This window comes from Phyllopteryx taeniolatus, chromosome 2 (genome assembly GCF_024500385.1).
Source record: "Phyllopteryx taeniolatus isolate TA_2022b chromosome 2, UOR_Ptae_1.2, whole genome shotgun sequence".
Taxonomy (NCBI): Eukaryota; Metazoa; Chordata; class Actinopteri; order Syngnathiformes; family Syngnathidae; genus Phyllopteryx; species Phyllopteryx taeniolatus.
In genome coordinates, this window is record NC_084503.1 from 26,897,934 (window position 1) to 26,922,739 (window position 24,806).

General features: G+C 40.5%; 1 long non-coding RNA gene across 1 annotated transcript; it reads right to left on the reverse strand.

Annotated features, from left to right (window-relative positions):
* Positions 1-9,631: 9,631 nt before the first annotated feature.
* On the reverse strand, positions 9,632-22,521 carry LOC133466129 (uncharacterized). Its single transcript, XR_009784852.1, has 3 exons — positions 22,239-22,521; positions 10,319-10,394; positions 9,632-10,115 (listed from the first exon to the last, which is right to left on the reverse strand). It is a non-coding gene; the product is annotated as an uncharacterized LOC133466129 (long non-coding RNA).
* Positions 22,522-24,806: the final 2,285 nt, after the last annotated feature.

The following is a 24,806-nucleotide window of genomic DNA, read 5'->3' on the forward strand; positions in this document are numbered from 1 at the left end:
TTTTGTTTGTGTTTTTTTTTTTTCTTCTTGATGCTACTAAATGTAAGTTATTGCGATGTAGCAGTAGCGTAGCGACAAAAGCTGTACAGATTCGCTCCGCATCTCTAACGCCATGTCAAAGGAGAGTACAAGATTTTTTTTTTTTTTTACATTTTAGAAGAGGTCCTTTTAGTTGTGCGAATCTGCAGCTCATTCAAGAAAATGTGAATAGTGATACAATGCAGTACATAAACAGGAAAATGGTCAGCTGCAGACTTTCAGCGCTTGTGTAATTTGATTTGGAAAAGAGCGAAAAAGAGATAATCTGTTGTAAGTTAATACAAAGTGTGCACGCTCATTATGCATGCTGTGTATTAAAAAGCCGGAGCACATTCTTCATTTGATAACACAGCACATTAATTCTTGTATTTATGAGGGCGCACGCAAACACACAAGAAAGTAAGACCGAATACACCAAAAGTTGCTGAGAATAAACATTATAAATCAACATTGTTAGCGTCGCAGCGATAAGATGGGGAAAAAAGTAATTTCCGAATGCAAGATCTGAGTAATCAACAACTCTCTTTTCCAGCCCATCTGATATACAAATTGCAGCTAATGAAGCTTGTAAAATCAATTGCCTGCCTGACACTTTGCATGCAGAGGAAAGCGCACACAGGCTGAATGCATGATGCATGTGTAAACATACATTATTCCCAGCAAAATATTTGTGCTTCATTTTAACTGCGACAAGCGCTCGAAGCAGTCATCTGACTCCTCCATGCCAGACACACGTAAAGCAAGTTCATAATGACTCGTTTAAAGCAAAGTGCACTAAATGTTTTAACGTGATCAAACATGGCACTGACTAAGATAAAAGGACAGTGTGGTTGCTGTGCACTGTAGGAAAACTAGGTCACAAAATGCTAAGTGATACAATTTGGAGTTCAACCAAAATGTTCTCTAAAAATGTGCCTCAAAAGTCAACTAGAACTCCAAAAGTATGTTTTGCTTGTTCTTTGGGGCTTTTGTTGTGAGGTTTGTGATCTGCACGAGAGAAAGTGTGATGCAGCCCATAGTACAAGAAATGAAAAAAAAACATGACGACAAAGGTAGGTTCTGGTTGCCTGATACAATGTGATGGTGATACACAGCGGCATCACTTCTAACATAATTTGAAATATGAACATCTACATGTTCTATCAAGGCACACAAAATTAAATAGGTTTCATGTTGTCAATAAATTGTATTTATCAAAATTCCAACAACATTAAAATGGATTTTGATTTCATAACCAATTGCACAAAGCTTGGAAAATGTTCAATATGAGCACCCCCCCCCCCCTCCCCCCCTGATATATGACTCTTCCCCACCCCCCTTACTCTATGAATACTTTGTGCCATGTCAAAATCCGCTTTCCATTTGATGTATTTTGACTGAATTTCTTCAAAACAGTAACACGCCCCATTTGAATTTGGTCGAGTATATTCTCAGACACAAATCGCCCAAAGTAAAACATTAACCTTAAAACCATGTTTCACATGAAACTTAGTTTTTAAACATCGCATTAAAATTTGAGATCATTTGTGCGAGAAGTGCTTCATAACAACAAATCAATGTCATTTTTTTGGCCACAACCTGTATGATCAAGCAAATGGAGCCCTATGTGGGGCACAAGCCACTGCAAACTGTAGGCCGGTCCGAAGCCCGGATAAATCCAGAGGGTTGCGTCAGAAAGGACACCGGCTTAGAACTTTGCCAAACAAATATAAGCGTTCATGTAAAGAATTCCATACCAGATCTGTCGTGGCCCGGGTTAACAACGTCCGCCCCCGGCACCGTTAACCCGCAGGGCGCCGGTGGAAATTCAGCTACTGTGGGTCGAAGACGAAGGAGAGGTGCAAAGCGGGTTCTTAGGCAGAAAGAGAAGAGGAAAGCACAGAGCCTAGAATTGAATGTGGGGACTTTGAATGTTGGGACTATGACAGGAAAATCTCGGGAGTTTGTTGACGTGATGATTAGGAGAAAGGTTGATACAACCCCATTTCCAATGAAATTGGGATGTTGTGTTAAACATAAATAAAAACAAAATACAATGATTTGCAAATCATGTTCAACCTATATTTAATTGAATACACTACAACTACAAGATATTTAATGTTCAAACTGATCAACTTTATTGTTTTTAGCAAATAATAATTAACTTGGAATTTTATGGCTGCAACACGTTCCAAAAATGCTGGGTCAGGTGGCAAAAAAGACTGAGCAAGTTGAGAAATGCTCATCAAACACCTGTTTGGAACATCCCACAGGTGAACAGGCTAATTGGGAACAGGTGGGTGCCATGATTGGGTATAAAAGGAGCTTCCCTGAATTGATCAGTCATTCAAAAGCAAAGATTGGGTAAGTGCGTGAGAAAATAGTCGAACAGATTAAGGACAATGTTCCTCAACGTGTAATTGCAAGGAATTTAGGGATTTCATCATCTACGGTCTATAATATAGGTGACTGACTGTGTAGTGGTACAGTCGCCTGACTTTGGTGCAGGCAGCGTGGGTTCAGTTCCCACTCAGTGACGATGTGAACGTGAGTGTGAATGGTTGTCCGTGTCTATATGTGCCCTGCGACTGACTGGTGACCAGTTCAGGGTGTAGTCCGCCTTTCGCCCGAAGTCAGCTGAGATAGGCTCCAGCGCCCCGCGACCCTAACCAGGATAAGCGGTGTTGAAAATGGATGGATGGATGGACGGTCCATAATATCATCAAAAGGTTCAGAGAATATGGAGAAATCACTGCATGTAAGCGGCAAGGCCGAAAACCAACAGTGAATGCCTGTGACCTTCGAGCCCTCAGGCGGCACTGCATCAAAAACCAACATCAATCTGTAAAGGATATTACCACATGGGCTCAGGAACACTTCAGAAAACCAATGCTAGTAAATAAAGTTTGACACTACATCCGTAAGTGCAACTTGAAACTCTACAATGCAAAGCAAAAGCCATTTAATCAACAACACCCAGAAACGCCGCCGGCTTCTCTGGGCCCGAGCTCATCGAAGATGGACTGACGCAAAGTGGAAAAGTGTTCTGTGGTCCGACGAGTCCACATTGCAAATTGTTTTTGGAAATTGTGTCCTCCGGGCCAAAGAGGAAAAACCATCTGGACTGTTATGGACGCAAAGTTCAAAAGACAACATCTGTGATGGTATGGGGCTCTGTTAGTGCCAATGGCATGGGTAACTTACACATCTGTGAAGGCACCATTAATGCTGAAAGGTACATACAGGTTTGGGAGAAACACATGCTGCCATCCAAGCAACGTCTTTTTCATGGACGCCCCTGCTTATTTCAGCAAGACAATGCCAAACCACATTCTGCACGTGTTACAACAGCGTGGCTTTGTAGTAAAAGAGTGCAGGTACTAGACTGGCCTGCCTGCAGTCCAGACCTGTCTCCCATTGAAAATATAGGTCGAACATGATTTGCAAATCATTGTATTGTGTTTTTATTTATGTTTCACACAACGTCCCAACTTCATTGGAATTGGGGTTGTATATTGTGTGTCCAGGAGACCAGGTGGAAAGGCATAGATGATGGCATGTACGCCAGGTCGGACACAAAAGGAGGAGAAACAAATCTATACAGGTTTGCCAGACAGAGGGATAGAGATGGGAAAAATGTGCAGCAGGTTAGGGTGAATACGGATAGAGATGGAAATGTGTTGACTGGTGCCAGTAATGTGCTGAATAGATGGAAAGAATACTTTAAGGAGTTGATGAATGAGGAAAATGAGAGAGAAGGAAGAGTAGAAGAGGCAAGTGTGGTGGACCAGGAAGTGGCAATGATTAGTAAGAGGGAAGTTAGAAATGCATTAAAGAGGACAAAAAATGGAAAGGCAGTTGGTCCAGATGACATTCCTGTGGAGGTATGGAAGCATATAGGAGAGGTGGCTGTGGAGTTTTTGACCCACTTGTTCAACAGAATTCTAGCGGGTGAGAAGATGCCTGAGGAATGGAGGAAAAGTGTGCTGGTGGCCATTTTTAAGAACAAGGGTGATGTGCAGAGCTGTGGGAACTATAAAGGAATAAAGTTGATGAGCCACACAATGAAGTTATGGGAAAGAGTAGTGGAGGCTAGACTCGGGACAGAAGTGAGTATTTGCGAGCAACAGTATGGTTTCCTGCCTAGAAAGAGTTGCATTACAGATGCATTATTTGCCTTGATGATGTTGATGGAAAAGTACAGAGAGGTCAGAAGGAGCTACTATGCGTCTTTCTGACAGATTAGGTTAGACTGGAATCCCTGTGGACCATGATGTTTGCAGATGACATTGTGATCCAGTGATAGCAGGGAGCAGGTGGAGGAACAGTTAGAAAGATGGAGGCATGCACTGGAAAGCAAAGGAATGAAGATTAGCTGAGGTAAGAGAATATACGTGCATGAATGAGAGGGTTGGCGGGGAAAGAGTGAGGCTATAGGGAGAAGAGATAGCAAGGGTGGAGGACTTTAAATACTTGGGGTCAACAGTCCAGAGCAATGGTGAGTGTGGTCAGGAAGTGAAGAAACAAGTCCAAGCAGGTTAGAACAGGTGGAGGAAGGTGTTAAGTGTGTTATGTGACAGAAGAGTCTCTGCTATGATGAAGGGCAAATTTTATAAGACAGTGGTGAGACCAGCCATGATGTAAGGATTAGAGACAGTGGCACTGAAGCGACAACAGGAAGCCGAGCTGGAGGTGGCGGAAATGAAAATGTTGAGGTTTGCTCTGGGAGTGACCAGCGTTGGATAAAATTAGAAATGAGCTCATCAGAGGGACAGCCAAGGTTTGATGTTTTGGAGACAAAGTTAGAGAGAGCAGACTTCGATGGTTCGGACACGTCCAGAGGAGAAATAGTGAGTATATTGGTAGAAGAATGATGAGGATGGAGCTGCCAGGCAAGAGAGCTCGAGGAAGACCAAAGAGAAGGTTGATGGATGTCGTGAGGGAAGACATGAGGGTAGTTGGTGTTAGAGAGGAGGATGCTTACATGGACAAGGATCTCACGCTGTGGCGACCCCCAAAGGGACAAGCCGAAAGGAAAAGAAGAAGAATAACTTGTATTATCAAGTACATACAGTAATTCAATAGTAATTAGCAAATGCTAACACCGCATGTGCTGTATACACAACACCTATTAATTCCAGCAATATACAACATTGTATATTAAATACCATTAGCTGATCTTCTCTCTCCATTCTGTGTCTGGCAGGACATCTTCAAAGCGTGAGTAGTTTTGCCTTTTATAGTTGATCTGAACAGTGGTGAACATCTTGGACTTTTACAGCAGGAACACAAAAATACTTGTACAGTATGTACAATAAATGGTTTATGACAGTTTGACCCTGGAACAAAGTTAATTCCATCCCATTATTCCCAATGGGAAAAGTTGCTTTGAAAGGGGAACAACTTTAAAGTTAACCAGAGTTGTGTTCAGTTTTGGAGACTTTACTGTTCTCAATTGCTGCAAGAAATACAAATTGTTGTACTGCATATGACGAATGAACATTATCATTGAGTTTCATGAAAGGCGCTCTGTAAATCAGTAATTGCTATGGGTTTAATTATCTTGTATTTCCATCATATCATCATAATTATTAAACATGATCCACTGACATGCTGCTCGGTGGCAAAGAATTTTGTGATTCTCGGCAGTTCATCATCTAATTTGTACTGTGCATTATAAATTATGAAAGCTCACTTCATAGAGTTTTTCTACAGAGAAGTGCAATGATCTGAAGATTCCAACCATATTCTCTGCACTGCAAAATAATGGCGGCTTTCGTGCTAAACATCAGAACAGTCCATAACAAGCGGCAGAGAGGTTCTTCTGATGGTCAGTGTCTGTCTTCGCCATGGCAACCGGAATTTGTAGGCGAGCGGGGGAAATGAGAGAACCTGGCGTACCTTATTAGATGACAAGCACAGATTTACCTCGCACGAATATCAGCACACAATAATAAGTGTCAGAAGACGATGAATCGCCTTTCGCAAAATTGCTTTTGTGTGCCTGAGCAGCATTTATATGTGACAGTTTATCTTTTCTATTCAAGTCTTAGTGGCATTACAGCCTAGAGTCTGCAAGCAAGCTAAACATAAGTCTCTTTTTATGTGACTTTCATCCATTTGATCATAACTAAGGTAGCTTCAGTGACGCTTTATTAAAATGTGTACTTAGCTACTCAAAGCATGTGGCTAATTTGCTTTGATTTGTAAAAGTCTACCTCAGGGGAAAAGGACTGGATTCCATTGCACGTTTGAACACTTTGTTTTCACCAAAGTGTCAAAAGAAATAACCAAGCTTTTTTTTTCCTTTTTCTGCCAATATAAAACCTCTTCTAGCAAATTGTTCTGCAGTTCCTCCTCACTATTTCATAACAATTAAACTAATTTACATAATAACTGCCCCCCCCACACACACAGATTCTCCATACAGACATGATTAGCTAGGCTACCCGAAGAAGTAAAGCAAATAAAATACAACAAGGAAGTCTTAACTCCACAAAGATGTTTTAACATAAATATTTACAATCTATCTTATTGTTTGTGGTTCTTAAAAAAAAAAAAAAGCCTTTAATGCTAATGTATGGTAATGTATTATAGGTTTTGTGAATGACAAATTCAAAACATGCAGACAATAGCTATTTTAAATGTTATAGTCATGGGGAAAAAACCCTAATTTCTTCAATTTCTTGTTCATTTTAATGCCTAGTGCCACTAAAGGTGTATTACCCAAAGAATACAATGAACAACAAAAATGCAGGTGACTCCATAATACTTAATGTCCTATTTTCAGTCATTTTGGCTGCTATCAAGAAAGCCATGGACAATGGCAAGATATCAGCTCTTAAATGAAACTCTTATGATCTATTTTTGTTGTCATCATTATATTTGTCCAAACAAATAGCCCACATTTAGTTGTATCAGGCATTAAAAACGGACAAGAAACTGAAGAAACAAGGGTGGTTTAATATTTAGTTTTCCATGACTGTACATGAAATGATACCGTATACCCATGGTCAAAATGTGTGACCTTATTTTAACAACCTCAACCACATAAAACAAACAAACTAGACTCAGACAGTTTTCCAATGCAGTTAATTTAATAGCTTTCTATGAGGATAGCCATTTATTTACAATGTTTAGACCATTTTTAAGTGAAGAAAAATGAGCGCAAGGAGGGGCTGATCATAATAATTTTCCGTTTCAACTCAATCTCTCCACTCGAGTGAATGTGTCTATAAAATGACGAGAGAAATATAGGTTGCTAAAATGCACTTAATTTGGCATGATAGATTGAGTCCATGCTTCAGTGGCTGTAATTGAATCTGTGACCTATTTCTTCTTCACAAGGAAATTGTCTCCTGGGTTGGTTTTCAGCAAACGCATTTCAAATGGACGGACAGCACTGATACATTCTGATTTGATCATTCGCATTTACCTTCTAATACACTGAATTCAAATAGTGTAATATATAGCCTTAAAAGCAGCTTTAGAACCAACAGATCTGACTGCTGTTTGTCTGAATTTAGTACTTAATCCCACTAGATACGAACATCAACAAAGTATTGTTTGAATGGTCTTTTTTTTAAATGAGGAATTGAAGATCAGTTTATTTTATTTTTTTGGGGGGGGGGGGGGGTCTAATCGTGTCTTGGTGTAATAGTTTGCTTTCTGAAGAATAACATGACGTCAGCTAAAGTGAGGTTCCCACATATTGATAATTTGAGCTTGCCGCTACCTTCCAATCAAAATCAGCAAAGGCTGTCTGTAAAAGATTACTCTTAGCGATTATCCTGTGGTGTAAAGTGTGTTGAGAGATTTTTCCCTCCACGATCTGGTCAAGACCGACAACTGCAAATGTTAAACCTGTTCAATAATCACAATAGCAAATCCTTATGTGTGTGGTTAAAACCGAGTTCGGCCAAGCCATGGACTCAGTGATTATCTTCGAATACGTTTTGCCTCTCATCTGAGCAGCCTTCATCAGTTCATACTGAAAGACTAGCTGGTATAGCGCTAGTTTGAGGGGATTGTGACCGATCCAAATATGTATCCTCGAGGGTTGAGGCACACTCCAACCAAGAATGGTTTTCACTCTTTTTGAGTGAAAAACAATAGTTGTGAAGGTACAGTGATGAGAGGCCTCTGCCAGTTAACAACATGCTTTCAAATCATCAGTCTTCTCTGTGCATAATATGTACAGTACATTTTTGTCCTCTAAAGCGTGACGAATGCACTGATTTACAGTGTTGGGAAAATTCCTTTTCTACACAAACTAGTTCAAATTTCAGTTCACTGTTCCAAAAATGAACTCGTTCATGGTTATTTTTTGTTTTTTTCTTACTATGTTGCTGACTGGCTAGTCCTCTTAAAATACTGGCATTTCATTTTACCATTGTTGCCATACATTCAGTCCACATTATTAGCCAGCTGCAGCTTTCACCCTACAATCTCAAAAACATGAGGGAAAACGTATTGCTTGAATAAATTGAAAAACAGGACTTTTGTCCTTAATGTGCAAACAAAAAGACGTAACACGGTGCCGCCCTATATATTTATATGATTTCCAAAATCATAACGGACCTTGAGGGAAACTATAACTTTGATGAGGTCGGCAATGTAAATGAGTTTTTTGTCCACGGGTGTGAATTTGAGTGTCAAAGTTTGTTTGTCTATATGTGCCCTGCGATCGGCTGACCACCAGTCCAGGGTGTACCCAGTCTCTTGCCACAATTCAGATAATATATTGTCATCTCCACTCCAATCCAAATCCCCACCCTCACACACCCACCCCTAATGAGGATAAGTACTATAGAAAATGGATGGATGGGATGTGAGTAGAATTGACATGGCACCACTATTTTCCAAAAATATTACTTGAGGAGTTTGGGGTTGTTGTTTTTTTTTTCCCACCAAAATGACTAAAACAAGAGGACACAAAGGCTGTTATTTAGGCATGTGCAGGAGGCCAGCATAACTCCTGCTGTTTCAGCTGAAACAACACACGTGATAAAAGTAATGCGTTTGTGTGTGATTGCATGCTCAGGAATAAAACAATGTACTGTGTATTTGGTGTGGTATTTGCAGATAATTTCAGGTTACCGCCGTGTTTGTGTTAAGCGCTTCAAGGTGACAGCGTGGCTCACTGCGGAGAAATGACTTTCAGGAGTTGTCCTCCGTTACTGTTGTGGATTTTTCTGTGTATGTTAATTCCATATAAAAACAAGACATGCACACTAGGTGTTGAATGACTAAAGATTTTTGTAGTTGACTATAATGTTAGTCGAGTTGAAGTCGACCTTTTTTGCGCCACGGACAGGTTTCACATAGCGACATATATAGACAGACAGACATTGGAAAAAAAAAAAAAAAACAATTACAAATACAACTCACTATTACGGAGAATGTACTGCAGTTGTTTTAATTAGTGGGAGTTCTGGACATGTTTCTCTTCAACGAGCTGGCTGGTCTCATCTTGTCTTCATAGCATAGCATGTTGTAAGACGGCTCCCAAAAAAAAAGAAAGAAGAAGAAGAAGAAAAAAAAAAAAAAAAAAAAAAATCAAGCATTTCTCTTTTTGACAATTTCCATTTCAATTGTACTTTTTATTGCATTTGATAGACTTATATATTTTTCACCATGCTACTGGGCTTATTTTTTGGCAAAATATTTCCACACACTTGTATGGCCGTATGCCGTCCTGTGACATGTGTTGTGTGATGTTGGTGAGTGCGTGTTGTGATACAAATGAAGTTCTCGTAATCGCACCGTTGCTGTCCACGCATTATTGGACATAAAATGTTGGTTACAAAGATGGAGATTCACTTCATGACGCTGCCCTTGCTCCGATTGGTCCTGCCGGTGCCACAACCAGCTTATGTTCGTACTGGCGCATACATATGAAGACTATGTCGAGCGGACATTTCGCTGCTCTAAAGAGTGTTATAGTCCTGCGAGGGCAGCAGACAGGCGAGTCGTAACTCCTGTATAATTTGGGCAATCGGAAGACAAGATGCCAAAAACACGTAATTAGTGATTACTCAACTTTAAATGTCAATGTGGAGTAGTAAAGTCAACTCGTCGTCTCATCGGTTCAACCCCTAATGCACACGTACAAAAATATTATCAACATCCCCCATTGAGAATTGTTTTTCTTGCAATTAGTATGTTACAAAAAGTACAACTATAAACCAGGAGTGTCCAACTCATTTGTGTTGCGGGCAATGTACTTAGAGTTTCCCTTAAAGAAATGCATTTTCCCCCAGATTTTTGGGGGATCATCTATTATTCACTGAAAACTCACCTATTTGCTGTTTTTGTGCTCAGGCCAAAGCAGTAACAGTTTTGGTGCCATCTGGTGTCATCTTGGTGCCAAGAAACTGTTGAAGTCAGTTGAGAGCTTAATTTAGACAATAGTAGTCCTTTGCCACCATCTTGTGGCATCCATAGGCAATTACAGTACGGTATTATCTTTTGGGGGGAGGGGGCCTCTATTAACCTCCATGCATTCTTTCACTATTCGTTGTCAATGAATAATTGCCTCATCATATGACTACATATACACAACAAATTGATGGATAACTGGTTTTGAAATGCCAGGTCAAGCAAAATAGTTTAACTAAAAAGGGGTTTGGTACCAAGCAACTTTTGCAATCCCTCAACGTCAAAAGTGAAACCCTTTTGCAATTTTTGTATCAATTTTAGCGGGAAACTTTTGGAAGCTTCACATGATTTGCTTTGGCCGGCCACATAAAATGATGTGGGACCTGTAGACTTGAGAGGAAACATGCGGGTTTTTTTCACAATTGTGTTTGTTTAAACTTGGATCTGTAAAAAAGCACTTAGTCATTTTTTGTATCATTTGTCCCTTTTTAAGAAACCTGGGAACTGTTTTAAATTGTGGAGAAATGCATATTTTCTTGAACTTGTTGTTTGTTTTTACATTTTTTTAAAAAAGCAGTCTTATCAGAAATAAAAACATGCTTAAACTGCTTAAAGTCCTATAATGCTCTTTCTTCATGGAGCTCAAAGGGATTCTTCTCATCCTTCATTCAGAATGCAGGGTGAGAAGGAGGAGGAGGCCGGGGGGAGGGGGGGGCATAAAGTGGGTCACCGCTGTCCTTGTTAACATTTGGGTAAATAGACAGATTCCCACGCCGAACTCATCAGGAAAACAATTAACAGCCACCGAGGATGACGAACAATTTCCCCCGCTACCTTCGTCCTGACGCCGCACAGCATACAGATGAGCGGATTAATGACACCTTTCACTTCCATTTGCAAAAGCCACCTATCAAATAACCCCAACCTGTCATCTCCTGACAACATCACACACTCAATTAACGCCAGAGTCATCTCGGTTTATTATCTGGCTGTCATTTTTTTATGGCGTGCAGACAGAGTGACACTTTAAAACACACAGTTCTGCAGTCATGGCTGAACAATATTGTTTCATGTGGAACCAGCAGCTTATATTCTGCGAGCACCATCAAATGTGATTTCTAAACATCAAATGGAATGGGAAGGTGCACATCATATTCTCACTGGCATGAAGATAAAAAAAATCAAAATGGGTTTGGGAAGTGGAGAGGAAAAAAAAAAAAAAAGGAAATCGTAGCATGTCAAATCAATTCCTGCATTATGATGAGGTCATGAATTTCAGTGTATGCGTGGACCATAAAAATGGAGGAATGATGACTGCAGGCTGTAGAAAAGTAGCCCTGGCTAGAATGGAGACACTTTTACCACACTTGACAGCGACATTCATCTGCACTGCAGCACAATCTAATCATATAGTCATAATAAGAAGAGCTGGATGTAAAATTCTGCCTTTACAAAAGATGATAACGCTCAGTTTTGATTGACTCTATCAGTGTCAAACGGCATTTATTTGACAACACATTATTGTGGTTGTAGTTTGCAGTGGTGTACAACTGCCTTGCATTATATTGTTTCTAATATCCTGGTCACCTTATTTAGCTACATAAAACAAGAGAATATACTGTATATAATAGAACAGGTAGGTTTCAACCAAGGGTTGTGGGTTCAAATAAGGGGTTCAACTGGATTGCGGCATTCAAGATAAGGTTTATTTCTAATTAGGGTTTCAAGCAAAGGTCAGTCTTTTCAAATCAAGGTTTAAAGATCGAATTAGAGTTTCAAGTTAATGATCATATCAAATTAGGGCTTCAAGTTTTGAATAATCTGAGTTTGGCATGAAAATTACAGTTTCAGGCAAGCAAAGGTTAAGGTTAGTTTCAAGCATGGGTTAGCGCTTAAAGTGAAAAGGTTTCAGTTTTAAATCAGGGTTTCAAGCCTGGGTTAGGGTTTTCAGCAAAGGGAGTTTCTAATTAGGGTTTAATGCCTGGATTAGGGTTTCGAGTTAAGGTTTGTCTCAAATTAGGGTTTTAAAAAAGGATTAAGATTAAAAATGTACCGGTAAATTTTTAAGAAAAGGTACAGACTTCAATTAGTTTCAAGCCAGGCTTAAGGTTTCAAGCTGGGGTAAAAGTTTCAAACCTGGTTTGGGGTTTCAAGTTTGTGTTTCAAACCAGAGTTAGAGTTTCAAGCGTTTCAAATAACAGTTTTAAGCAAAGACGAGGGTTTCATATGAGACATTACTGACAAGCTTTCAAATGAATGTTTGTCTCTACCTGTGCTTTCAAGTTAGGGTTTTTACCCAGCCTTAAGCTTTCGTCCTGGTTTAGGGTTTCAAAAAGCAAAGTTATGGTTTCTAGCCAGGATTACAGCGAAATTAGTTTATGTTATGTTTCTGATTTACATATGAGTTTGCATGTTGAGTGAAGTTTTTGATTAATTAGTGTAACTATCAACCAAGCTGTGGCGAAGGATGTCAAGGAGACAGGCCTGTAGTCATTTAGACCCGAGATTGTAGGTTTCTAGGGGACTGGAATGATGGTGGAGCGTTTGAAACAGGATAGTACTTCGCACAGTTCCAGAGATCTATTGAAGATCTGTGTGTAGACTGGAGCGAGCTGGTCAGCGCAGACTTTGAGGCCGGATGGGGACACATTGTCTGGGCCTCCCGCTTTGTTAATCTTTTGTTGTTTGAAGATGCGTCTCACATTTTGTTCGCGGATGGTTAACGCAGAAGTCGGTGGTGTGATAGTGGTCGGTGGTGTGGCTGGGTGGGTGTGGGGTGTGAAAGTGTCCTTTTCAAATCTGCAGTAGAAGGTGTTCAAGTCATTGGCTAGCAGCTTTGAAGTTCCATCTTTGCTTTATTGGTCCACTTTTTCACTGTTTTCACCATAGGCTCCGCGCATTTACGTTCTTGCCTATATGTCGGTATTAAGTGAATTAAGCAGTGATCAGAGGAGCCCAGTGCTGCTCGAGGTTTGGCACGGTATGCGTTTTTTAGCATAGTATAGCAGTGGTCCAAAATGTTATTTTCCCTGGTAGGACAGTCGATGTGCTGCTTGTATTTAGGGAGTTCATGGTTGAGTTTAGCTTTGTTAAAGTCCCCGAGAATAATGAGGGGTGAGTCCGGGTGGGGTTTTTTTTTATTTTGTTTACTTGTTTGGAGAGCGTTAGCAGTGCGGCATTTGTGTAAGCTTGAGGCGGAATGTACACGCCAACCAGAATGAATGCTGCAAATTCACGCGGCGAGTAGAATGGCTTAGTCCTCCATTATAGAAAACAATATTTTCCCAGCAGTACTGTAGAAATGTGCAAATGCCCTCACAGTGATAAATAATGCAACCTTTACAACGGCCATTCAGTGACACATTTAGAGGCAAAGAGGCTTATCCCGGCCGTAGAATTACTTATTGTATAGAAAATAAAGGTGGTGCGACGTGTACTGCGCAGTATATTTAAATTTAAAAGTTTCTCAGGCAAACCTGTAATTTAGCTACCTGCCAAAGATCTTAAAGGCTTCCAGAATAAATCCTGAATGACCAGATGTTTGCATTTTTACTGCAGCTGTTAAGGCGGAACCTGGGCAGCGCCGTAACAAGCATACTTGAAGTAAATGAGGTGATTTTGCTTGTCAAGTGAAAAAAAAAATCTGTGATACCAAGCTGCAAAGTGTTATAGAACTTGAGAGTTGACTTGCATTGTGAAACAGCTGCAGTCCCCCAAATTTGCCATTATAGCATTTCTGACTTTTTTTTCTTTTTTGAGTGTGCCTGCAATAAAAGATTTTCTCACACTGATGGTATGTTGAAAGCCATGTGTGGCTAAAAAAAAGTTTGCAAATTACATCTTTAAAGAGTTTGGGGGGTGCTCAAACTGCTGTTATGTGGAATAAAAACAAAACCTTTTTGATTTTTCCTGGGGTGTGGAGGGGTAAGGAGGGCCTACACTGGCGTTGGTGAGTCGTTTGAAGAATTCTCAATAAATCCTTTTTCTGTCTTTTTGGGGAGGTGTGAAGGGAACAGGGGGTGCACAAATGTGATGTTAAAGCTAATGCGTGACTTAAAAAAAATCTGAAATAAAAGCGTTTCTGACTTCCTGAGGTTGTGTGCAGGGGACAGGGCGTGTACCAACTGTGTTGTGATGTTGAAGATTAAAGAACGTGCAATATAAAAATCTGCAATCAAAGGTTTGCAGACTTTTTGGATGACGTTTGCATTGGAGATGGAGTGTGTATGGCTAAAAAGGTTTGAGTTTTCCAACTACAAACAAGCAACCAGATCAGAACACAGAAACCTGAAGCTCATCTTCTGAGTCTCCTGGGAATCCACTGCTGTGCCAAAATAGGGTTCAAGTTCACAACCAACAATCAAAAAATAGACCAGGGATGCAAGCCACCTGCTGCATTTTTAACAAAACAAGTGGGGAAGATCCAGCCTTAGCGTGGGTCCACACAAAGGCAGCCGCGCACCGTCAATAATGGATGAAGAGTCATAACCACACTTACTGACTTGTTGCCTCTTGTTCTTTTCAGGGCCAACCAGCTGTGTTGTAGGAGAAAGTCGAGTCGCTTAATTGAGTCGTTCAGCTGCGATCCGTCTTAACCCAGAACAAGCTCACATTATTTTAGGAAATGAGTTGTCGCAATGATCACAAACTAGAAATTACAATTTAGCAACGCTTCCGCTGTTCCAAATTGGCAAAGTAAGTTCGCAGAGTTAAGTGCGCAAGTTATTTCATTTCACTCCCGGGACGAATGCAGTGTCTGTGTGGCTAACTGGCTAGCTATGTTCGAGGCTATCATATTGGCTCCTACAAAGCCATGTATCAATATACAGTTCCTAGCCATTTAGCTATCGATCTATCAGTGGCAGCTGGTCAGTAGAAGTTCCTAGGGCGCCGGCCTACCGCTCAGCGAGTCACCTTCAATAAGACAAAATGATTTTATACCAGCACATCGTGTCACCTTTGAATGAGGGGAAGAAGTTGCACCTGCCCCTTTGTTGGCTTTGTGTTTGCCCCAAAAGCTTTGTGTGCTACAGTGACACATTTCAGTCAATAAAAAGCACACAAAAGACTGAAGAATTTACTGCACCCCCACCCCCCCAACCACAGTGACAGTTAGTCATGCTTATGTGTAATGTGTTTGGATTGATCATTAAACTGCATGACATCATCTGCTTGCCTTTCTTTTCAAAAGCACACCTTTAAACACGTTCACACGTGCACAGACACAAGAGAAACACGTTTAGTGTACAAAGCCGATTTAAAGTAGTGAACAAGAACTCTATTAAAGTGAATTGGATACACTAAGGTATATAGTGCTTTTCTTATTGCGATGTAGGAAAGTGATACACGCGTTGCTGTCCTCAGTACAATATGGCTACATTAACAAAAATGGTGTACACGTTTTACTGCTTTTTTTGTCAACCGTTGTGAACAGAAACTTGTATTACAGTTTTAAAGCAAACCTTTACACATTCAAAGAGAGACAAATTGGGCCTCCAGCCAAGCACATGTAGTCTACAAAGCCATCCCCTAATTTAAAGCAGTCAACAAGAAATCAATGGAATCAATTGGATACAGTAGAGAGGATAAAGTGGGCATGTTATTAAGATGCAAACAGCATCTCAACACCTCTCCCTGCAGAAAAAAAAAACAACCCTGCAATCTCTTCAAGCTGCTTCAGTGGCGTGTATATAGAAGTCCTGTGAGATCGGAGCTGCGGGAATAAAGAAGGCATCTGTACTCTTCCAGGTAAGCCATGCCCTGTTTGGGAAGGTTGGAATTTGAGATCCAAGGATAAACATCAACTCCCGAGAGAGGACGCTTACTCATGATGGAACACTGTGGAGGGGAGAAATGAGCCTCTCAGCCAGCAAAAAACACAACCACAAATAAAGATGAGGCAAAGGAAGGAGATTTAATTCTTCACCTGATGCTCAGGCAACAACTATGACTCCGAAATAAGAGTGAAAATAACAAACTGTTCAAGTGTTGCATCTATAAAACAGAATGGAACAGACCTCCACCTTGGCCGAACAATCCAAAACACGCACGAATGAGTTGTTGAAATTGAAGAATTATGACAGAGTAGGTAATATGGTCCCACCCCAGTCCTGTAGGTGGCGGTAATGGACATTGAAAGTAGGTCCTAACTGCCACTTTCACTGAAGCATCATCTGGTGGGTTACTGTCCCACTTGGCCCCTGATGCAAGGTTACTGTAACGGCTAAAAGATTAAATTAATTCTTTGAGCACCTTAATCCAGATCTCTAGATCTGGGTACCCAACTAACTAACTGACTGACTGACAAAATACAGTAACTAATATACTGACTAAATAGCAAACTAACTAACTGATTGACTGCAAATGTTAATGATTGATTGACTGATTGACAAACAGACTGACTGTAACGAACCAACTTGCAGACTGAGGGACAAACTGACTGGGTAACTAACTGATAGACTAACTGACTTCAGAATCAGAATCATCTTTATTTGCCAAGTATGTCCAAAAAACACACAAGGAATTTGTCTCCGGTAGTTGGAGCCGCTCTAGTACGACAACAGACAGTCAATTTACAGAACACTTTGGAGACAGAAAGACATTGACAAAAAAAAAAAACTGAGCAGTAAAGGGTTGCTAGTTATCTGGTAATGCCGGTACATTATTTTTATTTTATTTTTTTGACAATTGTGCATAAAGATGCAGAGTCCTCTACCACTTACTATTTAAGTTAGAAACTGACTGACTGACTGACTACAGTAAATGACAGCATAACAAACTGACTGATTTTGTCGTTAACTAACTCGCTAAATGATGGGAAAAACTAACTGAACGACTGACTAACTAGTTTCAGAATCAGAATCATCTTTATTTGCCAAGTATGTCCAAAAAACACACAAGAAATTTGTCTCCGGTAGTTGGAGGTGGTTACTGCAAGACAAACTGACTGACTTTTTAATCAACTAACTTGCTGATTGACGGACAAACCAACTAACAGCCTGACCAACTGGCTAACCGATTAGGGAGGAAAGTAAATAAGTAACTGACTACCTGAATTAATTGACTGATTTACTAATTGACTGTGGAACAATATGCCTAACTTTATAATTAATTAACTGGCTAACTGACAGGCAAACTAACTGACTGAGTAACTACTTGACCGCATAAACAGATGGATGGACATTCTGAATAGCTGAATGAGCAACTAATTGACTTACTGACCAACTGACTAACCGATTCAGTACGTAACTAACTGACACAGTAAAAAAGTGATAAAACGTTTTTCAAAATGTTTTTTTTTTTTTTAAAACGTAGATTTGAAAATTCATGGCTAACAATTCTGATATTTTAGAATGCAAATATCATTTGGGTCAAAGAGCTTCTACATACTTGTGTATTAACCAATTCAGAAAAAAACGATTTTGCTAATTGCCAATGCTTCTGTGCATTTAGGGCAGCTGTGGCATACAACTCACCCTGGGTGCCGGTTGTATTTGATGGACACTGCATATTTTGAATCTGAGTACAAAAATGCATTAGAATAGCTATTTAAAAGGAATATTTTGCCTGGCTGTCAAACAACTGCACAACAATAGCTTATGAAAAAGCAGTCATGAAATTTCCAAATGTTCTTCACATGAGAAGAAAAGAGAGAATTTAATCTTCTGTACAGACCGAGTAAAAACGACGGTGATGTTGTTGGCTGGCAGTCAAAGCCACGCTGAATGATGCCCCATAAGGGCACTTTAAAGAGGAACTTGCATCATTAATCATCCCCTTCTTCTTTCATAGCCATGACAAGTGAGACAAGCAAATCCATGTTCGTGCATGTGAGCACACACACAATAAATAGGACAGCCTTGTAGATTAGTCCCTGAAGAACACAATGGATCTTCTTGAAAGGGATGTGTTTTCCTGTCATCCTTCAACTAGCTCAAATGAACCAATTATTTTTTATGAAATAGTATGCCAATTACAAGAATAAATCAGCTTTCCCCACGCTAAAAGCATGGACATTAGAGGCCTCAAAAGGAAATTATAGCTTAAACTGAAGCTGAGTTCAACCAATGGCTAGAAATACAGTAAACCCTCATTTATCGCAGGGTTACATTCCAGAAAACCCCCTCAATAAATGAAATCTGCAAAGTAGCGACCAATTCCTTATATTATTACATACATTTCATATATGCAATTTACTGCCAATATGTGATACTTTCAAGATGTTTCACGAGTTTGCGTTTTAAAACAATTCTGTTGACCCATAATTCTAAAGCAATGTCTGATTTTCATTGGTTAATTTTCATGACATTTTTGTTTATTATTACTTTTGTTCGATTCAAGTTATTTCTGTGACCAGTGTGGGTTTTTCTTTTATTAACACAGAGGTAACAACAATTGTATTCACGTGTCCAGAACCTGACAGAGCAAATGGGGGTGGCCCACTGAAACACACTTCTTGCATAACATGAAGATAAAACTGCATAACGGTAACGATATAAACAGCTTCATAAAAAAATGGGGTGAGTTGCACAGTTTTAAATGTTGCCCTTCAAACTATGCGTATCCAAGTCAATTAATGATCCGAACTACTCATTAAACCCATTACACTTCATACATTCAAAATAATGGTAAAGTCATGCAATTGTTCTGACACTTTCACAAATTCATACAGTCCTCAGAAATAACACCACCTATTTTGCTGAATCTTATATATCCAAAAATCGATTTAGCATCTGCACAAAACATGTTGCAAATCATGAAATTTCATTTGGGACACATAAAGTTAAAGACATGTTGGCATGAAAACTCTGAAAAAATATAAATTCATACTTTTTTTCTTAGAAACAATTATTACCTTTTGACTAATAACTGCCAAAAATTCAAGTACAGTGGAACCTTGTTTTAACACTGCGGTCAAACCAGCCTCCCCTCGTAAAGTAGCAGTCAAGCCAGCCGCCCCTAATTTTGTTCATACTACGCATTACGGTAACAAGTCGCCAACTTGTGGCGAAGGCACCTTCAAAATAAAAGCTTACCAATAATACGGACGTCAGTACTCTTCGGTTAAGGAATGCAACCAGCAAAGTTCATTTGAATCTTGAGATATATTAAAAAATTCCTTTATTTGATATCTTCGGAAAAATAAATGGTAATGCACTTATATAGCACTTTATCTACATCATCACAGTGCCCAAAGCACTTTACAAAGCCTCACATTCACACACACATTCATAAACCAATGGGCGACTGCTGCCATGCAAGGCACTGCCAGGCCCACTGGGAGCAAATTAGGGTTCAGTGTCTTGCCTAGGGACACTTCGACATGCGGACAGTCGTAGCAGGGATTCGAACCTGTTCTACCTACTGAGCCAAAGCCACCCCAACATAATCCCATTGGTATCGCAAGAAAAGTCCAGATCTGTGTGACAGACCACCAAGGACTCCATGAAAAGAGGTTTGATGAAGATCTGATATTGTATTTCAAAATAAAAATCTCTGAAAACTGCAATTTTGCTGTCATTACCCCTGACTGAAAAAAATCTGTTAAATATTTTTAATGAGATATCGCAACACCGGTCCAGTTTCTGGGGGACACTGCACCTCCCCAGGTCTCCAACATAAGAGGTCCCATCCAAATCTGATGTGGCATTTCAAAATAAAAGTCCACTGAAATTGGTATATTTCACTGTCATTACCACGGATTTAAAAAAATCATTTAAAAAAATCTGTGAGCTATTGCAACACCAGTCCAGTTCTGGGGGACACTACACCACCCTAGGTCTCCAACAAAAGAGGACCCATCCAAATCTGATGTGGCATTTCAAAATAAAAGTCCCCTGAAATTGGTATATTTCACTATCACTACCACTGATTTAAAATAGTCATTAAAAAAAAATCTGAGTTATCGCAACACCAGTCCAGGTCTGGGGGACACTACACCTCCCCAGGTCTCCAACGAAAGAGGTCCCATCCAAATCTGATTTGGCATTTCAAAATAAATGTCCCCTGAAATTGGTATATTTCACTATCACTCCCACTGATTTAAAATATTCATTAAAAAAAGATATAGTCGGGCTCGCCTCCACACACGGCTTGAGCTCTGGTACCAGTCCTCTCGAGAGGGGTTGGACTCTCTTCCACTCTGGTGTTGCCAACGGTGAGAGGCGCCGAGCAGGTGTGGGTATACTTATTGCCCCCTGGCTGGGCGCCTGTACGTTGGGGTTCACCTCTGCGGACGAGAGGGTAGCCTCCCTCCGCCTTCGGGTGGGGGGGAAGTGTCCTGACTGTTGTTTGTGCCTATGCACCAAACAGCAGTTCAGAGTACCCACCCTTTTTGGAGTCCTTGGAGGGGGGGCTGGAGAGCGCTCCTGCTGGGGACTCCTTTGTTCTGCTGGGGGACTTCAATGCTCACGTGGGCAATGACACTGAGACCTGGAAGGGCGTGATTGGGAGAAACGGCCCCCCCAAGCATAACCCGAGCGGTGTTCTGTTACTGGACTTCTGTGCTCATCACGGATTGTCCACAACGAACACCATGTTCAAGTAAAAGGGTGCACACGTGCACTTGGCACCAGGACACCCGAGGTCGCAGTTCGATGATCGACTTTGTGGTCGTGTCATCGGACTTGCGGCCGCATGTCTTGGACACTCTGGTGAAGAGAGAGGCAGAGCCGTCAACTGATCACCACCTGGTGGTGAGTTGGCTCCGATGGTGGGGGAAGATGCCAATCCGACGTGGCAGGCCCAAACGTATTGTGAGGGTCTGCTGGGAACGTCTGGCAGAATCCCCTGTCAGAAAGAGTTTCAACTCCCACCTACGACAGAACTTTGCTCATGTTCCGTCCGGGGGAGGCGGGAGAAATCGAGTCCGAGTGGACCATGTTTCGCGCCTCCATTGCTGAAGCGACCGATCGGAGCTGTGGCCGTAAGGTGGTCGTTGCCTGCTGTGATGGCAATCCCCGAACCCGTTGGTGGACACCAACGGTGAGGGATGCCGTCAAGCTGAAGAAGGAGTCCTATCGGGCCTTTTTGGCCTGTGGGACTCCTGAGGCAGCTGATGGGTACCGGCTGGCCAAGCGGAATGCAGCTTTGGTGGTCCCTGAAGCAAAAACTCTGGTTTTGAGATTTGGGTGGGACCACTTTTGTTGGATACCTAGGGTGGTGTAGTGTCCCCCAGAACTGGACTGGTGTTGCAATAACTCACAGATTTTTTTTTTAATGATTTTTTTAAATCCGTGGTAATGACAGTGAAATATACCAATTTCAGTGGACTTTTATTTTGAAATGCCACATCAGATTTGGATGGGACCTCTTTTGTTGGAGAACTGGGCTTTGGCTCAGTAGGTAGAACAGGTTCGATAGATAGAAGATATCAAATAAAGGACATTTTTAATGTATGTATGTATGTAATGTATTTCAAGAATCAAATTAACTTTGCTGGTTGCATTCTTAAACCGAAGAGCACTGACGTCAGTATTATTGGGAAGCTTTTATTTTGAAGATGGCTTCGCCGCGATTTGGCGACCTATTACCGTAATGCCTGGTATGAACAAAATTAGGGGCGGCTGGCTTGACTGCTACTTTACGAGTGAAGACTGGCTTGCCCGCAGTGTTTTAACAGACTAATAGTTGCGGGGGATCATCCGTTATTGCCGATTGTTTGTTATATTGAAACACTTTTTTGTGGCCATATGCACCCATATTTCTGTAAAATACAAAATTATTGTTTTTTAATTTTTTTCATTCCCTAAAATGCCCAATAAAGCACAAAGTTATTGTAAATAAATATTTTTTTTTAACTTTAAAACGTTTGAAAAGTTGTAAATTTGATCCAAACTTACCTCATTGGTGTGCTTGACGTTGACATTCATGATGACGTACTCATTGGCAAGTCAAAAATGGTCACTTTCAGGAGCCGCGAGGAATTAGTGTGCTCGCTACTTCCAAATCCGTTGCCATAGAAGAACAGCTTGACCTGCTACTGTGCCAGAATTAGCATGTTCCAGACTCCAGAGACTTGTTTTTCGTATTCCTCTGGAAGTTAACACCGCAGCCATGTGCGCTCTCCCTGCGCGGAGCACGACGCGACAATAGATAGAACTCCTACCATCATGGCCGCCACGTCAATGGATGGTCTGGAAATATTGCCACGTTCAACATGGCCGTTAAATGTCAATTGATTGCCTTTGATGGAATGTTGCCACATCCAAGATGGCCACCACGTAGGCACAGGAGACTCGGCTGTTGGTTTTAATCTAGTCATAATGTATATCAGTGATCCAGAAATACGTGTGTCCCAGTCTTACAGCGCCAGTAAACAACAGCGGCCAATTCTGGAACTAACAGACTTTGTCAACACTGGTTTAAGTGACAACTGGAAACTATTTTTGGACATAGGTAATGTCCAGATAATCCATTACTTCCAATATCCGTTAAATCAGGATCCGGTAAATCGAAGTTTCACCAGTGACAGGCAATGAGTTTGGGACCTGGGCCTACAGTGACCTAATCCACATCTTCATAACACCATCACATTGCAAAAATGATGGACAAAAAAAGAAGAAGAAGAAAAGAAAAGAAGAGACAGAGGCATTCCTCATATTTGAGGATAAATGCCATTATTACTAAAGCAAGAAACACAGTTAACTTTATCTTCCAATACATCACCTCCAAACAACTCCAAACCTCTATAGTCATTGTATTGTATGAACTACAATATAGCGGTTCACAATCAAAAGTTATCTCATAACAAAATGTCAAAACTTAAATAAAATACATCGTACTCACCGAAGATGCTGATGGAGACGCAGCAGACCACTTCATTTCTCCTGGCTGTCTGTGTAGGCTAGCTCATTCATGCTGCTCTAAAAGTGCCCTAAAATCATTTTCCGTGCTGAGAAGCCAGACAGTAATATGTTGGTTGAGCTAGCCTTACAAAGTCGAGTTTGAAAAAAAAAAAAAAAAGTGACCTTAAAAATGAATTTTTAACCATGTCCAGGACTATCCTCTTAAGTGAATCAATCATGCACTGTTTTACAGTTGCTTATGACCATACAATAGAGCTAATGTTGCACAGCCAAACGTAACTTACCGCAAGGTTTCTTCTCAAATGTGGGCTGAAATATACAAGTTTGGACGATCACAACTTAAGACAAGCTGCATGACAAAGCTGTTGTATTTCAAAGTCTTTAATGTAAACCCAAGTCACCCGGTGGCTTTTTACCCCAATATGACTCAATTTGATTGGCTCGCCAAGGCTTTGTGTGTGGTCAGGTGGCTTGATTGTTGAACACGATGAACACGCCCTATGCGAAAGTGGAAGATAAAGTCTAAAAATAGATTGCAATAATTGATAAAAAAAAAAAAAAAAGAAGAAGAAAAGTAGCGAGTGGCATGTAGATCACTGTAATGGAGTAAAAGTACTGTTTCTTGTTTACATAAATAACAAGGTAAAAGTAAAAAATGTGATGCATTAAAACTACTCTAACAACTCTAATTTGTCCAAAATGCTACTTGAGTAAATGTCATGTGTTCCTACCCACCTCTGACTATAACGCCAGTATTTGAGCACAATGACATCAAATATCTTTCTTAAGCGAAATATAAGGGGAACTTTATTACATTGCACCCCCTAGCACACATCATACCTTTCCATTTCTCGACCAAAAGGCTCAAATCTATTCATTTCTATTCTGGGATATGAAAAAAAAAATAATAAATTCTCATTTTGTGGGAACAAGCTGTGACTGTGTGGGCTGACACAATAAGCACCGTGTGTGTGTTTTAAAAAGTGTGAAAGATACGATACGCAAATACATTCACACGGTCACAGATTCAAGTTATTTACTGTAAGTTGAGTAATTTTAGTCATGATTAGGGCCTAAGCAGCAGGGAGTGCAAAGGCACTCTTGAAATTGCTGTTATTATTATTATTATTATTATTATTCCGACGAATGATTTACCATTTTGGTGGCATCACCATGCCCAAAAGCTCACAAATTTTGCTAAATGTATTGTACCCTCGTAAAAGTGTATGTCCAGTGTTTTAGGCGTATAGAACATGACCCCCCCCAAAACTTGGACAGTAGTGCACTCTAGAAAGTTAAAAAACAACATTAGCCTTCCGTGCGCCAGTTTCACTGATCAATGCAAAATTGTGTAGGAAAAAGTCTTAAGGAACCATGCCCGAATTTGAACAAAAGTCAACCATTTTAGTTTGAAGCAGCCATTTTGAGGCGTATGCCAGAATTCATACTTAGACAAACTCCTAGTAGGGAATTCACCTAAATGAGCAGTTATCTTATACAGATGAGTGACACTATGGGCCAATCCCAATTAGGATCAAAGTGTTTCGATATCTGATGGGCATTCATTTGAGTTCTTGTGAGAATTGTCCCCCTCGCTGATCG